At 46.5% G+C, this 16,852-nt stretch overlaps 1 protein-coding gene across 5 annotated transcripts in view; it reads right to left on the bottom strand.

Annotated features, from left to right (window-relative positions):
- Positions 1 to 16,852, bottom strand: part of ERG (ETS transcription factor ERG) — a 240,564-nt gene that overhangs the window by 168,936 nt on the left and 54,776 nt on the right. For all 5 annotated transcript variants that reach the window (XM_082728121.1, XM_082728119.1, XM_082728123.1 and 2 more), the window contains exon 2: positions 3,447 to 3,548. The gene's annotated coding sequence lies outside the window, so the exon portion shown is untranslated. The remainder of the gene's footprint in view (positions 1 to 3,446; positions 3,549 to 16,852) is intronic.

Genomic DNA, 16,852 nt, shown 5'->3' with positions numbered 1-16,852 from the left:
GGACTCGATCCAGGACCCTGGGACCATGAACTGAGCCGAAGGCAGACGCTCAACCCACCGAGCCACCCAGGCATGTCATGTTAGTTCATTTTAAAAATTATTTTAAATTTAAACTAATTTAATACTCTAGGGATCAATACATTCCTTTACTTGGATTATAAACCAGTGTTTTGGCTACTGTCTGTCTGCCCCTCCTCATCCCCAGGGCCACTCTCCACAGCCCCCTTCCCTGTCCCATACCCCTGGAGCTGACCCCCATGGGCTACCTTGGCAGGGCTCCCTTGCCCTCTGTCCCCCATCACGTTCAGTCAGTGTGACACCATCTGCAGATCAGGGTGCAGGAGGAGAAAGGGCTGGAATATTTCTTCCCCACACTTTTCCACCACCCGCTTCACACTCCCTCCCTTTTTGGCCACCCTTCTGGCCTGTGGGGACCTCACCCAAGGGCTCCCAGCTCCAGGAACCATTTTCTGCCCAGGCTTTGGTTCTCTGTACATCTTAGCCAGACATTGCTTCCTGGCACTGAAAACCTGCCTTTCAATGTATGTTTTCAGGTGCCATCACTATTGGTTCCCAACTGCCTTTTTTGTTTGGTTTTATTTTCTTCCTTGTAAAACTGGCCTACAACTCTTAGCAGGAATGAACTGTGAAATAAAAATCGACAGTCCTCTAAGATGATACTCATGAAAGCTCTCAAGTCTACAGCTGACCACGTTATTCCAAGGAATAAATAAAGCAGTCATGGCAACCCGAAGGCATCTGTGTTCTGCCTTTCCAACCCTCTCCAGGCACAAACACATCTACTCCCAGCACAGATGGGCTTCTCCCAGGAAGCCCCCACCTCCAGGTCTGCATGCTTATGGTCTGTCTCCCAAAAAGGCTCCATGGACTTCTCTCCAGATCTGGGGGAGCTTGGCTGGACAAAGAGACAACAAACATGGAAATTTAAGCGATACTCTTTACTTCAGCCAACTTTCATGATCTTAGAATGTATCCAGTGTTTCTATCTAAGCCTAAGGCAAGTCCTTTTGGGGATAGTAGTTGTTAAAGATGCAAAAGGAATAAAGTAAAGCCTGGGAATTGAATTGGGCATCCATTGAAGGGGACCCACAGTCTTGTTATACTGGTGAGAACAGAGGCTGGAAGAGAATGGGAGTCTGGCCAAAGCTGCCTTGTTCCTCTGACCCAGGAACCTCTGACTCCCCCAAGACCATCTCCTCAGGACAGCAGGAGTCACCCCAGGAAAACGCTCTGTTCCAACAGCCATTCAGCCTGACAGAGGCCCATCCTCAAGATCCCCACTATAAGACCTCATGCTAAGAGGAGACTGTTCATTCTAAATGTTTTTGTGTCCCCGTAGGGCAGCTCATCCCACACTATCCCTCCTTCTCTGCTTCCTTCACATGCTGCTGCTCAAACCAAGAGCTGAAGCTTGTACCCTCCCAGCAAGGCAGCAGAAGGAATGTTCTGGAAGTCCTGAGCCCACATCTTGAGATCCAGAGGATTCCTCTTTCGTCTCTGGGAACCCAGTTTCCATATCTCAAGCAGCATGGGAATGTGACCAAAGCCCAAGGTAGGTACACAGCTGACACACTGGAAAAACTGGATTTTTAATTTTAAGCTAACTAGTTTTTAGTAAGTAGAAACATTTCAGGCAAAATGGCTCTAAGCAAACCCACGATAACAAATCCATTCATCACACGAGCTGGTGGTCATCAGGCACATTTGCTCCTGGTGAATATAGACCAAGCACAATAGCCTTCTACCAGCAAAGCCTCAGCCTACCATAAGAAGGTAACAGGTCTAGTTCCTGCCAAGAGCATGAGCACCCTTCCCCCTAAAGGGAATGGGAGGAGGGGGAAGCAATTGAGACACCCACCCAGGGCCCATGATTTAAGAAAGCACTCTCTCTCAGGCTGACCCTCGTTCTAGCCCTGGTGCCTATATACCAGAAGTAAGCAAGAGAGATCAGTAGAAAGAGGAAGAGTCAACCAAATGCACCTTCACATTTATCTACAGAGATGAAAGAGAGCTTCCTCAAAAGGATATGGCTTATCTCTCCAAATAACTACAAATACTTATTACAAAGGGTTGAAGTGCATTGATCCCCCAACCCTTCATGGATTGGGGGTCTTAACCCCCAGTAGCTCAGAAAGCATCCTTACAGGGCATAGGGTCTTTAGAGAAGTTATTGAATTACAGTAAGTCACAGGGTGGACATTAATCCAATGAATGGAGCTCTTCCTCACTCAGAGGACAGAAGACACAAAGACACAGGAAGAAGATGGCCATCGCAACTCAAGGAGAGAGGCCTGGGACAGCCTCTCTCTCATGGCCTCGAACCAACTCTGTCCACACCTTGCCCTCAGACATCCAGCTTCCAGAACTGTGAATCTGTTTGTGACATCTGAGCACCCAGTCTGCAGAACTTTGTTATAGCCACCCTGGAAAACTAATACACATTTATTGAAAGGTTGTGCATAGTATTTCAACTGACAAAGATTATTAGCCCTGATTTGTAGGGTGGGATGGGGGAAAGGTGTGTCTTAGGAGTCACACCCAATTTATTTGCACTCTTTCCTACCAGACACTAACTTTATTCAAGGAATGTCCCAGTATTGCTGTCCCATCTACTAACCATTCCTGGCTTCATTTTGGCAAAGGAGATATTTGTTTTAAGTTCTATGGCCTCAGTGAGTGTGATATAGGCCCCACCATAACCTCTCCCAACTCCTAAAACGTTTTTCTGAGAGAAGCCTGATAGTTCCCAACAGCTAAGGGGCATATTTTTAGATAAAAGGCTAAAATATTCCACCTTTTTTTTTTTTTTTGCAAAATTAATGAATGCAGAGACACATTCCCTGTGTCTGCCTTTTGAGAAGAAGCTTCGACTAAATTCAGGTGAAATAACTATAAAACAATGCAAACCGAACTTAGTAATATGACAAGAAAATGTAAATATCATAAAGCATAGGTCTCTGTAGACACTGCCCTTGGCCTCCAGTCCTTCTGGAAGAAGCAGACAAGAGCAGGAGGGGTGATAAGGTCAAAACTTGTAAAGCAGTGACATAACCACCACTCCCCTATGTCAGTGTCAGGGGCTGGCAGGCAGAGCCGGGCGCGAGGCATCTTACTTAATGAAGATAATCAGTGGAACCAACACAATCCCTCAACATATACCAAATGGTCCAAGGAAAGGCCTTTGGTTTTTGTTTGGTTTCTGGTTTTGTTTTTTCACCACAGTAAGTGTACTCTTGAATCCTTACCACCTATTTCACCCATCCCCAACCCATCTCCCACCAAAGGTCTTAGAGGTTTGGAACACAAATAATCCCATATCCACGATACCAAATACTTATATATTTGTTTTTCTTTTTTTCTTTTTTCTTTTTTTTTTTTTTAATTTTTGACCAGGAGAGGCAGGGTTATCTGGGATTTTGTTTTACCTTTAATTGCCCTTGGCCCCACCATCTTTTTTCTCTGCGAGTCATTGGTCTTGCTTTCAGTCAACACTGCTTTTCTTGGGTCTTCAAAGATCTTGGAACAACCTGAAAAAATTTTTCAATAGATTAAACCTTGGGGTTTTTATCCAAAAAAAATTAACACCAAGGATCAACAGTAGGTTTAGTGACAAAACCTATTCCTTCAACACTATTCTAAAATGAGAATGAACTTAAAATCCTCCCCTTAAGAACAGGGGTGAGGTGGGGAGATGGGGGTGGCAACATTCCTCCAGGGAAGCTAAGTGTCTTGAAGCAAAAATGAGGAGAGAAACAAAGACCAAGCCTGAGCTGGCAATAGCGAAGCAGACATATACTTTTGCAAAGAAAATATTTTGAAAATGTTTTCCTTTCCTTACAGACCCCAGCCTTCGTAATGATGGCTTCCCCAGATCATTCTTTCAGCACTTTTGTCTGCTCAGAACAAAGAGTCACAGGGTTTATTAAACATCCTGAGAACTGTAATTAAACAGTTGTTTTAGTTCCAGGAAAGAAACACCCTTTTCATTTGTAGATGCTGAGGAGGACCCATATTTTTAAAAACGTTAGAACACGAGAAAACTGAAATAAAAGAGAGAGGGCAAAGAGAAAAAAGTCTTCCTTAGAATATGCTTGTCACCACAGCTCTAAAATCTGATCTCTTTTTGGAGATAACGGGAATTTCTGTGCTGATGCAACTTTCCAAGTAAAGTATCCAATCCCAAAATATTACATCTAACAGAATCCTCACAAAATGACAAATTGCAAAGGACAACTGTTTCGGTTGAAAATATTTTCAAACTAGAAAACGTCTTAAGTATTGCATCAAAAATCAATATTTGCCACGGGCAGTATTATTTCTAAACATTTCCGCAGTCCCGCTGAACCCCCCCCCCACTCTGCTCAGGACGCCAGCCAAGTCTTTGGGCCTGTGATTTGGGACAGTTCATCCAGTGGCCCAACATCCCCACCAAGTGTTTGTTGTGATATGGAAAAATATAAACTCTTGGGAAAATATGAAGATCCAAAACCACATATATAATACGATGTTGATGTTGTTAAAAAAAAAAAAAAAAAAAAAAAAAGCTAGATGGCTGAAAGACAGCAGGATGGTAGAAAGACAAGGGGGAAGCTCTCGGGAAGCGTGTGAAATCGCTAAAAGAAGCAGACTTTGAGTTTCCGATGTGAATTCCAAGGGACTCTTACTTTTCTCTATTATTTTCTTCTGGGTATTTTCCTAATTTTCAGAACGAAGAAAATTCATCTTGAACTCAGCAATGACGGTTTTCTATCCCTGGACATATTTCAAAGCATTTCCCGGACAGCAGTGTGTGATTTCTGCCCACCCACCCGCCCAAGCCTGATGGAGCAGCGCTTGCCTCCTTTATTCGGGGACGGGATTGTTGGCAGGTAACAATGAATTAGATCACGCTTGTCCTGGCTTCACAGACCTTGAGTTAATAAAGGTACTCCCAAATTTCCTTTTCTCAAAATCCAAAAGGTAATATTGATAATCATTTGGTTAAATGCTCTCCATGGGCAAGTGGTTAAAATCATATTTAGTTTCCAGTTGCTGAAAAGGGTATGAGTTTTAAAAGCATGGGCTAAGATATACTATCCTATGTCATCCTGGAATATACTGGGGTGCCAAAATTTCTACATGCCGAAAGAATAACTTGATTTATGGCCGAATATTGCTGGACCTGATTTAAAGACAAGAGTAAAGCCCAGAGAAGATTCTATTAAATATGTGCAATGGGTATTTTTAAATTAGCATTATGGCGTTATTAATATTTCATTTATCCAGAGGGCACTTATCTGACAACATAAATTATCCATAACACAGCTGAGAAGCCACAAAGGATCCAAAAAAATGTCACGAAGTCCGGGGAGAGCAGCTTTGCCAGGGAACGGCACGCTACCAGCCGCGTGAGGTAACAGCTGGCCCGATCAAAGCAAGAAAGTCAGAAAATTATGCAAACCAGACTTTAAGAACTCAAAAAATACAGGCATTTGAGAACTCTGGTTTGAGAGCATACTGCTTACCCCTGCCCAAGAGCCCCTGGTCCTGCCGAAAAGCAGAGATCAAAGAGCCACAAGAGCCACATAAGGACCCACCCTCCCCCAAAGCCTACCACGGTCAAGGACCCTAGTTCATGCCACCCTCGGATTCAGTGAGGCTCCGTGTCCTTCCCAGTCAGGGAATGAGACTGTCTGTGGTAGTTAGAAAGTGGCCACTGGCAATGGGTAAAGCCAAACTTGGCTGAGCACCGGAACAGCAAGCTTCATTTGCCAAAGCAGCCCTGGGGCAGCAGAAAGGCCCCTGGGCTGGGGGCTCCCAGCTAGCGCTGAGCCAGCAGCCTCAGTTTGCTCATCCGCAAGCCGTGCGTAAGAGGCGGAAGGCGGTGCGTAAGGCTGTGCCAGGTGGACAGATGCTATGTTCTGAGCAGTGTGACCTTCTTGTTTCCCAAAAGCACTGAACAAGGAGACACTCCCCACACATAGATTTTCTTGGCCACCTTGTGTTTGCAACAGTATGTGCTTCATAGAGGAGGTGGGTTCCTGGGAAGAGGCACCACTCAAAGCCCAGAAGAGCTGCCTCCATGACCAAAAAGAGCCTGGATAATGGGTGGACAGCAGCCTTGCATGAGCAGAAATGGAGGGACAGATGCCAGGGACAGAAGGGCTGCAGTCATCTCCGTGGTCCTGGTGAGCACGGCCATGGAGGAGACAGTTTGTTCATTCGTAACCCGCACACTTGGGGCCCTTTGTCCTCTACAGAAGGAACCCCAACTTCTTTTGGGTGTACAGCCTCTATTCCATCATGACCATTTTGAGGATAAACTCTGTCACTGAGGACTCCTTCCTCTTGCCACTGGCTGGTTGGTTTAGGGATGGGCAATTAGACTTGTGGGAGAAGTCTCTTGGTTGCTGGTGAAAGGTCATAGGATATTGGTCTCTCTGTGTGACAGTTAGAGCTGGGACAGACATCTCAGGTCCACAAAGGGAGGTAGGCTGAGTACAAAACTGAAACACTGTGGATATCTAGGAGTAAATGAAGGAGATCTTCTGGGTTTCTACCATGGGGTGAGGAAAGTGCAATTACCCAACCCTGGAGGCAGAAAACTACAATACCTATGAATCAAAGAGTCACTTTCAGCTCTCTTACCATCTGCATCCAGCTCAAGCAGGCATGCTGAATATGCTCCACAGGTCTAACTTTAAAATAACATGATCCAGGGCACTGGTGGGGGGGTGGGGCTCAGGTGGTTAAATATCTGCCTTCAGCTCAGGTCATGATCTCAGGGTCCTGGGATCGAGCCCCGCATTGGGCTCTCTGCTCAGCAGGGAGCCTGCTTCCCCCTCTCTCTCTGCCTGTCTCTCTGCCTACTTGTGATCTCTCTGTCAAATAAATAAAAAAACCTTTAAAAAATAAATAAAATCTTTAAAAACAAAGCAAGAAAAATATTTGAAAAATAATAATAATAAATAAAATAAAATGATCACTGGAAATTAGCACAACCCATAAATCCGTCTATGTAAACACTATTTGTAAGACTTAGAGAATAAATAACTATTATCAAGATGAGTGACCCACCACAATCTGTACATGTATTGAGTGCCTAGCACTGGAGATAGGGTGGGACATGCCCTCAAACAGAGTGTTTGATGGAGGGACAATACTTTTAGTTAAATGACTGATTGGAAGCAGAATGGGGGGAGAGTCCTCAGGGAGGGAAAAAGGGAGGCCATTCTATCTGGCGCCATGGAATAGCAATGTCTTTCTGGGGGAGTTAGTATGGGATGGGTGCTTAGCATTCAATAGGTAGGAATGGGGCAAAGAGCAGGCAAGGTGGAGGAGACAGGTGAGCAAAGGTACGAAGGTGAACAGGTGTAGTAGGGAGAGTGTGTTTTCGTCTCTGTGTCCACTTACGGCACAGAGTGTGAGCTCAGAAATGTCTGACTGGTCTCTATAACTCAGAAGCTCCACGGGTATTTGTCTCCCTCTGTGCTCTAACCTCGATCTGCCCTTCAAACCCATGTGTTCATTCAACTGTGCATCCGTCATTCATCCGCCTGCCCAGCATGCCACGGACCAAGCCCCCGGCATGCGCCATCCGCTGAGCTTGGCAATGACTAGGGCTGGGCTCTGCCCCTGCGTTCAGAGTCCAGAGGGAGAAGTGGAGCTGGAAGAGAACAGTGATACATGTCAAGGGTCCACTGCCTTGTCTGACCCCCGTCGCTACAGAATACGATTACGGGGGGACACTGAAGGAGAAACTGAACCAGCCAAGAACACAGCGGGAAACAAGAGAATTAGAAATCCAGAAACGACCATAACATGGAATCCAAAGAAGATATCCAGTAAGACAGGAATAGTTCGCAGCATCTGATCGGCAGAGGGATGAATAAGCATGAAAAGCTCATTCAGCCAACCACAAGCATGGAGAACAGGCATGGGATCCTGCAAGTCAGAAACTCTTGGGGACCTCTAACAGCGCTGCAGCTGAATGGTCAAGAAAACCCATCTCCAAAGGATGGTTGAGAGGGTGCGTGGACGTCAAGGCAGCCTTTTTTTTTTTTTTTCTTTTTTTTTTAAAGAGAGAGAGAGCGTGAGCAGAAGAACAGAGAATCCCAAGCTGACTCCGCACTGAGCAGAGCCCAATGTGGGGCTCAATTCCAAGACCCTGAGATCACGACCTGAGCCAAAATCAAGAGCTGTACACTTAACTGACTGAGCCAACCAGATACCCGCAACGCAAGTTATTCTTAAGAGCTGTTGAGCAGCCCAGAGAGAGAAAGGGAGAGAAGTTTGAAGAAAAAGCACTGGTGCACTCACCCACTCAACACTTGTGGATCTACTGTGCTTCCGAAATTTCTAGCAGTTAGGGATGCAATGGGGCACAAGTATTGCCCTCAAGAAATCTACAACCCATTTTGCTTGCTGTTCTCATCTGCTAATGATAGCAAAGATGGTATTTGGTGAGCAATGTAGGATGGAGGGAACTGGTTGGTGGAGTAGGTGACATAGAGATTCTAGAGACAGAAGAACCAGGGACGGTCCACACTGGGAGAGACAGAGGAAAGGCCGGACCCAACAGCACATCAGTGAGGCCAGCTCTGGCGGGTGGGCGGAACTCCACTGCCACAAAAGGAGTGGCGTACTGTTACCTGGGTGAGCACCGGCTCCCAGGGAAACTGATAGGAAGCATGTGGAAATTTCTGTGGAGCAAGTGTTACCACCACGCCCCCCTCAAGGATCCAACAGCCGTCCCTACACGCAGAGCCGGACAGAGATGGGCACGATCCCTCTAGCAAGCCCGCAGAGGCTGACCCTTGCCCACCTGTGCCCCAGGAGCCAGGAGGCAAAGGAGCCTGAGGCTACTTTAGAGAAAGCAGGGGTGAAGGCAGAGGCAAGCTGGCCAGGCTGCTCTCCCAGCAGCTGAGTTTCTGCAACGAAAGAGTTGCTTCTGGGAGGTGCAAACACTAGGGAGATGGAATTCAAAACCCAGAAAAAAAGGAGAGGTCTGGGTGCTCTGAATTGCTTCCACATCGGCTCTCTGCTTCCAGAAGCCTGTGAGGAGCCCAGAATGCATGCTGTTTATTGTTGGCTCCCTTCAGGCTGACACTGTGAACACGCGCAGGTGTGTGCTTCCACTGGGGAATCCCTAGGAGGTTTTCTGCTGGACTTACAACTCAGGAAGGCTGTTCTTGGGATCTTAGAGAATCCCCAGAAGGGTCTCCTTTTGCTCTCCATCATAAAGAAATGTTGCCAAGATAAACAGGAGCAGTTTTGCTGGGAAAAAAATAGCAAGGGTCTCCATGAACTGTGTCTGAGCCTCACAATGGCCACAACTGTGTGCTTCTTATGAGATTGCGTGCGTCTGGTTTGGCTGTTGCTTGCATTCATTTCATTTTGTGCTTTAGGGTCAGTCTTTTGTCCTTGGCGACCCTAAATCGACCTCCGGCCATAGTGTTACTTTCCCATTCTGTCCTCTTGGGGAGAACAGAATGAATGGACACATCAGTGTGCCCATCCACACTGGACCCTGCAAAGCCCCTGGCGCTCTCGAGGGAAGGACTCTTCTCCCGTTCTCCGCCTGGCCCTTCGCACAGGAAAGCATCGAGCTGACCTCAGAATGGAAGGTACAGCTGCTAGTTTCCACCAAAACCAAACAAACAGCAGCAAAACAGCACCATGGCCTCTAGGTTTGGGGACCATGATCTGCCTCGAGGTCCCTGTAAAAATGCGACATTTGAAGGAAAACAGGCTCCATTTGAAAGGCGGGTGACATCAAGAGAGAGAAAACAGCTATAAATACCTCTTCTCTCCCCTTTTACACTGAGCCTTCTGTTAAAGGAAACACATTTACCAGAGGTTTTTTTTTTTTCCCCAAGTTCAACTGGAAAAACATAAATATTTGGTCATTTCATAACAGCAGACAACTGACAAGCAGGCCACAGGTTAAAGGAACACTATGTATTTCTAAGAAAGTTCATCTAACAACATGCATTGAGGGGAACAGAATCCCAAAGTCTGTTTGAGAAACAAACCTGACTCTCACAGTGAATTTTGTCTTGATATAATCACAAGATCAAATCTTAAAGACGACAAATGCATTGATATTATCTTTGCAAACAGTGAGACCCATTTCATATTTTTAAATTAACAGCACTGGGCAGAAAAATCAAAACACTGTTAATAAGACATAATTGTTTTGAGGGTGTATATGAAAATCACTAATTCCCAGTTAAATTTATTGATATTATATTAAGATCTCAGTGTTATAAACAACAACAACAAAAAAAATGCTAAATTCCTGAGTGGCAAGGCAACCCATAAGAGAACCAAAATGACAACCAAGTACATTAATAGAGTAAGAGATGAGGAATCTCAAAGAGCCTTGAACTCACCATGAAAGTAGTTCTGTGCCCACCGGCTTTGTTCAAACAATTTGGCACACTGGTGACGGGTGTCTCACCAGCAGGAGTTCTGAACCCAGCTTTTCCGTCCCCCCGACTTGCAACGAGTTTAAGAGCATTGCATAAAGATCGCCTTATTTGTACTGGACCCAATTTGGAAGTAAATTTTTTAATCCTCCTACGTATTTTAAAAAAGAAGTCCTGAGCCTTGCCACGAATGCCCTTCGCTGGCACGGGGTTTAGAACATACTTCCTGCTTTGCTGATGGGCATACCGTCCATACGGGATTGTCCATGCATTCCACTATTAATGGGTTGTTCAGTAGGAATTAACTGATCACCCCATGCAAAAACTGGTTCTTGGGGTTTTGTAGGATGAAAATGTTCCATGGAGTGTGTCTCACTCCCGGAGAGTCTAAAGTGAGACAGACTTCTTACAGACATGAGAGAGGGGCATAATCCTGATAGAACGAATTAACACAGTCCTCGTGTATAAAGGGTGCACAGGGGGACACTTGGTGGCAAAGATCCCAGAGCTGGTGAGAGACCCATCACCAAGGATTCAAACCCAGCTCTGTTACACCATGAGCCATGCTGTCTCCTGGGTGGGAGGTGCGGGGGGGGGAGGGGTATGTCACACCCTGGTCACCCCCAGAGAAGATGGGCAGGAGCCAAACTTCCCCAAAAGTTTCCATGCATCATTTCCACTGCAGACCTTCTCTCAAGCTCCATAATCCTCTTTGACGGTCAAAACCCAGAAAAGTAGGAAGGGTTTCCCTAAAAGAGCCAAACAACATTACCGTTGGACTGATTACCCAGTAGAACAAATTTTTCAGTCCCGAGGCCAAAAATCTACTCCGAGGGGTACACAAGCTAGTCTTTCCTTTAACGTCTCCTAGTTTCTCCCAAGAATGACTTAGTTCACCAGCTACCTCTGAACTGCTAAGTTTCAGGAATCCCTTCTCTGGTTTAACTTCCAAAAATCTCGTCCTGCCCACAGGGCCTTCCTGAAAGTTCAGGAATGTGGACTTCAGGCACCCTCCCAGCAGGTGTCCCCCACACTGGAGTTTCAGACGCGGCGTGGGCAAACCCAGAAATCCTATCGTGCCAGGCTGCATCTCCACACACAAAAGGCATTCTCCCAAAGCAAAAGCCTCGAGACACTTCCACAGGGAATTTGAGCAGATGCCAATTCTCGGATGTGGGAGGCGAGCTCAGCTGCCCTATTTCTATACCTCCCCCCTCACACTGATACCATCTTCATGAGAAGACAAGCTGTTTGACCCTGGCAAGTTAGCTAACCTCTTTGTGCCTCCAGCTGCACATCTATAAAACAGATACAACAGCAATATCTACCTTCCAAGTCTGCTGTGAGGACTAAATAAGCTCTTTAAAGAGCTTTGAAGGTGGTTGAGTTATGGACACTGGGGAAGGTATGTCTATGGTGAGTGCTGTAAAGTGTGTAAACCTGGCAATTCACATACCTGTACCCCTGGGGCTAATAATACATGATATGTTAATTTAAAAAAAATAAAAAATTAGGGGCACCTGGGTGGCTCAGTGGGTTAAAACCTCTGCCTTTGGCTCAGGTCATGATCCCAGGGTCTCTGCTCAGTGGGGAGCCTGCTTCCCCCCGCTCTCTGTCTGCCTCTTTGCCTACTTGTGATCTCTCTCTGGCAAATAAATAATTAAAATCTTTTTTAAAAAATTAATAAAAAATAATAAAAGTTATAATGAATAAATAATTAAGAGCTTTGAGGGGTTCTTGGAACATAGCAAGTACAGTTAACATTAACTAATTTTAGTTGTCAAATGGTTTATGGAAAAGAACTTAATACAAGTTTGGGGGGATTATTTGTGCAATTTAAATACTTGGTCCACTGGCATCACACTCCTTGCTATTAAAGGTCATTCAAAGGTGAGTGTGAATTACAATGAGGGTGAATTACACACCCATGGTAGCAAAGGCAGCTCAGGAAACGACAGTCCACTGCCGTGGCCGGAGTTTGCAAATTAGCTGGCATTGTGCGATGGGTTCCCAGGGAAGTGGAACCTGAGCTGGAGAGAAGCAGGCAGGGCAATCAACAAGCATGGACGCAGGCAGAGTCAGCAGGGCTGGGCATGGGGAGAGGTGAACCAAGACCAAGCCCTCAAAACGGCCTCAGATGACCTCAGGGTGCCCGCTGGAGCTGGGCTGACCACTCAGAGCTGGGATATAAGGCCAAGGGGCCAGGACTCTAACTCCTGCTGTGTGATGAGTTCTATGTGAGGCTCCGATGTCCAACACTAATCTAGGTGTTGTTGTGACTTTATCTTTTTTAAGATCTTACTTATTCCTTAGAAAGAGAGAGAGACCAGGACAAGAGCAGGGGGAGAGGGAGAAAGAGACTTCCCCCTGAGCTAGACTCTGGGATCATGACCTAAGTGACTCCCTGGGATCATGATCTAAGTGACTGAGCCAGCCAGGCACCCCGTTGTGATGACATTTTTGTAGGCGTGGTTCTCATCTACAATTGATTGACTTCTAAGTGAAGCAGGTTACTTTCCCTATTGGTGGGCCTCATCCAATCACTTGAAACCCTTAAGAGAACAGACTGAGGTTTCTCAAGAAGGAAAGAATCTTACCCCCAGGCTGCAACATAAAAATCCTGAGTGTCCGGTCTGCCAGTCTGCCTAGCAGATGTCAGACTCAAGACTGGAATATTTTCTCTTGCTTAAGTACTCAGCCTGCTGGCCCATCCCACAGATTTCATACGTGTCAGCCCCACAGTTCTGTGGGCCAATTCTTCCAAGTAAATCTCATTAAACTAGAGATACATTGATACAGATGATACAGATCTACTGACACACATTCAAATCTAACCTATCAGACCTGCTTCTCCCTGCGAAGCTGATATTCCTATGATGACTTAATCATGGGCTGCCCCGGGAAAGAGGCGTGGCCTTGGGCAGGTGGCCTCATCAGCGGACACCAAAAAGTGCTGACAACAGAGGCATCTTCCAGCGACACTCTCAACCTCAGAGAGAACACAGGCCTCCATTCTTGAGGGGAACCCGAGCCAATGGGGCAAACTCTATAGAGAAGGGGTAAATTACTAAAACTGTAAGGTAAAACTCAGAATAATAAAACCGACTAATTTAGAGTTAGAAGGAATCTATCCATTGTTCTCAGTATGACATAATGAGTAATAATGGACAGGCATGCGATCCTCACGATGTTGAGGTCCATCCCAGCAGACCGGGGTCATCAGGCTCCCCTGACATGAAGTTACAGTGACCTCTGGTATCCAGGGGATCCACAGCCTTCATGAACAGCTAGGATGGGAGACTGATGCTCCCCTATGCATAGGAGGGAGGGGGGCCTTCCTAAAACCTGGACTCAGGGCAGGGAGGGGGCTGGTTTGTCGGATTTGCTGATCTCTGTGTGCTGGAAATACTCCCCCGACACCATCTACCAACAGGAAGGGTGGGGAAGAGAAGGGCACACAGCTCTCACAGATCCCCGTGTGATTCTGGAAGGGAACACAAAGGGGCCCATGGAAGAGATCAGGGACCTGGCACTTCTCCAGGAAGAGCATTGTCAGGGGAGGGGGATGGGGGCTCGGATGGGGAAATGCATGAGCATGGACACACGCTGAGCTCAAACCAGTGAAGGAGCTTCAGAAGAACCATTCAAGGCAAGCTGCTGGGACACAGGGACTGGTGGCTGACCCCCAGGGGAAGAACCTCTCGGACAGGTGGCCTGGAGCTCCCTGAGAACAGGTAAATAGGAAGGACCATGCTGGGAGTGTGCTGAGCTACCACCTATGGTGAGGCAAGATGTCCTGCGTGTCCTCTCATGCCATGGGGCCCATGGAAGGCTGATGGGCTTCTGAGGGCAAGGGAACCTTGGGAGAAGAGGCTGGATGTGTACCAGGAGTGAAGAATCTGGGGACAGAGTGATAAACACAGAGGGCACCATACTGCCACAGAGAGATGGAGTGAGAGGTTCCTTCAGGAGCCCTGAAGTCCCAACACCAACATCGCATGAAAGAGAGCCAAGGCTGGGACCTCAACTGCAATCAGTCTTTAAGCAGTCCCCCTCACTGTCCTCTCTCATCCTGCTCCCACCCTGGGAAGCCAGAGGCAAAGGTTTGTGGGGAAGGAGAAGCAGAAGAGGGAATGGAGGAAGAACTGGAACCAGCTGGGAGCCAGGGAGCCATGGGCCTTTTCCAGGTCTGAGACAAGCTCAAGATGCAGAGGATCTTTTCACGAACTGGAAAATGAATGAGAAAGGGACTTTTATTTGGTAGATTTGTCTGAACTTCTCAGTACTTAAAAATTGGACTGTTAATGAGTATCTGGAAGTGATGGAGAAAGTCTGGCGCCTGACAAGACTTGGATCTGGGGTGGGAAAGAGTCTCAGACTTGAGCAGTGAGTGTGGGAAACAAAGCTGCATGCTTCACTGCACCCAACTGGGTCCCTTTCATTCAACCAATAGGGACACCAGTTTCTAATACACACAGTAGAGGGCTAGCCAACAAAGCCGAGCAGAAATAGCCAAGTGTCTGGACCACCAAGAGTTAGCAAGAGCGTGCCTGATCTCTCACAAGAGATGGGAAAGCAAGAAAAGGCCAAAGCACTGAGAAGCGGGTCCCACCTCAAAGAGAGAACAAAGACAACTGCAAGAGTGAGAAGGATCAGATGGATGAACTCGAAGACAAAGAACAGCCAGTGACCGGGATGGCACCAAACCCACTTCTCCACTCCCACCCCACACTGCCCATCCTTTGGCTCAAAGATCCTGGGACTGCCAAGGTAATTAGCAAGAAGACCTGGCAGGGAGAATGGCCAGGTATCAAGGCAGTTCTGAGAAGATCCGAATCGGAAGGGCTTACCTGTGACCAGGGACTGGAAGAAATGTTCAGCTGTATAGACATTTGAAATTCGTAGCTGGATTCTCATTTTCTCACAGGGTAGGGTAAGTGAGACAGAAAGTGTTTCCTGAAGGACAAGACTCAGCTCCAGTGTGGTGTCCCAGGGACCCCACCTATGTCATAAGTAGCAGCCCCCCAAAGTGCAATGAAGGGGCACAGTGGGACCCCCACCCTACGTGGCTGCCCCTCTCCTGCCAGGCCTGCAGGATTTCCTCAGTCATATCAACCACCTCTCCTTCTCCACCTGAGTGAAGGGCAAACAGGTGGCTCCTTGTGTTTGTCCAAGAAATTCAATAAGAAGAAATCTTAAATAGGATAAAATCATTGAACCAGGTGAAGTAGAATTTAAACAACTAAGGGATATTTCTGGCTGAGATATGCCAAGAGGTTTTTGGTTTTTCCTTGTTTTGTTTCTTTATGTTTTGATTTTTTTTTTTTTTTTTTTGACAACCACTAACTAATACAGAGTGTGCTCTAGAGCTGAGCCAAGATTATCATTTTGAGACTTCTGGCCATTTCTAAACTCTGATGTTGCTCATTGCAAAGTAAAGGCAGGCCCAGGATTTCAATCTGTCCATGTATCTAACCCCACTTGAGAATCTCTGGCTCCAAGATTTTCACAGTTGTCATAATTAGCTGGGTTTTTGTTTGTTTGTTTGTTCCTCTCTAGTTATTGTGATTGAGTTTACAGGGAAACAGTGCCAGCCAGACCATCACTTCGCCCACTGGACAGAGGGCCCACCAGCTTTCCCTCTTGGGACTGACAGATGTCATAGGACTCAGAGAACCACTGGACTAGTCAGAAGGACCCCCACCCCACCCCCGCAACTCCTACCAACTCAGATGACAGAGCCCAAAACACAACAGTCATACCAGGTAAGGACCCAACCTAATATTCAACTATCACCAATGATGGGGGTCCCAACTGAAGGCTCAGCTGTGAAACACTGTGTTCTAGAAATGGCTACATTTCTGTCAAACCTAAAGAAAATCAAGGCAAAGCCCTTAAAGTACAGGGACAATGTACTAAGCTACCCTGTGAAGCAATCCAATGCCATATGATTGTAACAGCCATGCTCAGTAGGGGAAAAAAAAAAAAAACATAGACAGATGCACAGATGTACACAAAGAGAGGTAAAGAGATGATAGGTAGGTAGATGGACGGACAGATGGATGGATGGATGGATGGATGGATGGATGGATGGATAGATGGCTGGCTGGATGGATGGATGGATGGATGGATGGATGGCTGGATGGATGGATGGATGGATGGATGGATAGGTAGTAGGGGAGGAAGGAAGGAAGGAAGGGACAGATGAATGGATAGATGGACAGATATATGGGTGGATGGGTGGATGGATGGGTAGACAGATAGATAGATATCTGAGCCTTGATTTTTACAAACTAACAAGAGAAATCAGGGTAGGTACAGGGTGGGGATTAGAATCACAAGTAAACATTATTGCCATACAAAAGAAATTTCCCTCACTTTAATTCTCAGATAACTTAACTCCCACACTTCTCATTCCCTTG

This window comes from Mustela nivalis (genome assembly GCF_964662115.1).
Source record: "Mustela nivalis genome assembly, chromosome: 1".
In the NCBI taxonomy this organism is placed as follows: Eukaryota; Metazoa; Chordata; class Mammalia; order Carnivora; family Mustelidae; genus Mustela; species Mustela nivalis.
This window is presented reverse-complemented; position numbering and strand designations above follow the sequence as displayed.